Source organism: Uranotaenia lowii, chromosome 3 (genome assembly GCF_029784155.1).
Source record: "Uranotaenia lowii strain MFRU-FL chromosome 3, ASM2978415v1, whole genome shotgun sequence".
Lineage (NCBI taxonomy): Eukaryota > Metazoa > Arthropoda > Insecta > Diptera > Culicidae > Uranotaenia > Uranotaenia lowii.
This window is the reverse complement of record NC_073693.1, coordinates 158550030-158551126: the sequence shown is the minus strand read 5'-3', so window position 1 is coordinate 158551126 and position 1097 is coordinate 158550030. Positions and strand designations below refer to the sequence as shown.

General features: G+C 37.5%; 1 long non-coding RNA gene across 1 annotated transcript; it reads left to right on the top strand.

Annotated features, from left to right (window-relative positions):
• The first annotated feature begins 451 nt into the window (after positions 1-451).
• Positions 452-878, top strand: LOC129753186 (uncharacterized). The gene is made up of 3 exons (XR_008738917.1): positions 452-517; positions 594-698; positions 797-878. It is a non-coding gene; the product is annotated as an uncharacterized LOC129753186 (long non-coding RNA).
• Positions 879-1097: the final 219 nt, after the last annotated feature.

Sequence of the window (1097 nt, the reverse complement as noted above, 5' to 3'; positions counted from 1 at the left end):
AAATGTAAATATCTTGGTGAGATACGTTTCAGTTATTATTTTGATATGCTCTCCTGATCGGGATCTCACTGGCCACCTGCAAGATTTGAACTTACACGGAAAAAAATTGCATGGGCTTTTCAAATACAGAGTTATGATAATTTTACTTATCCATCATTTAGTATTTTCAACCATGATTTAGTATTTTTTACCGAAAATCTGGGCGATAATACTACGACATAGTATTTTTACTATGCGAACTTTGACAGCTCATAGTAATTTTCTCGTGTCTTAATTACCATGCGCATGATATTTTGATATTACACAATTCATGTTCTTGAAATTACTATGCCCATGGTAATGTTGAAATACCGTCATTTGTGTTGTCAAAAATACTATGCGCATTATAATTCATTGTAATTTTACTATGTGCTTCATTCGAGTGTTTGTTTTTTACGGGCCAGCCGTTCGCGATTTCGGAACGCGAACAAAATTATCGGATTGTCGGTTTGTCGGATCGGGAAAATTATTTCCTCAGGTGAGTAAATTGTGTTTTTTTTTTGTTACTTCTAATTAACTGCTTATGAAATATGCTAACAGAACGTTGTCGAAAGATTTCCCAGATTGTGTCGTCGACAAGCTGGAAAGGGCCTCAACGAGCCTTTGAACCAACGCTCCCGGAGCGGGACAGCAGATTAGTCTGGTCGGAAATTTTTCAGGTTAGTTAGATTTAGTTCTATTTTATTCATCAGCGGATAGGCGAATTTACCATTTTTTTCAATTCCATGTGTGATACTGTTTTTCCTAATTTATTTAGTGTCGGCGAATGCGCTCGAGCTCCTCAACCTCCCTCGATTTCGGATATTGGACAACGTCGGAAGACATTGTGACGAAAGCTGCTAACCGGTGAGCTGGCGCACTGTTCGCGGAACGCAATTTCAGTAAATCTGCCGGGCCGTTAAATGCAGGCTTTCAGGTGAGTGAAATTGTGTTTTTATTTTCTAATTTTTTTACTGCTTGTTGAGCAAGCAAACTGAACAGTTTTTGTACGTTTTCGTATTTCCTATAATTAATTGTTTCCCGTTTTTTTTTCATTTTTATTTCAGACGCTAAGTGTG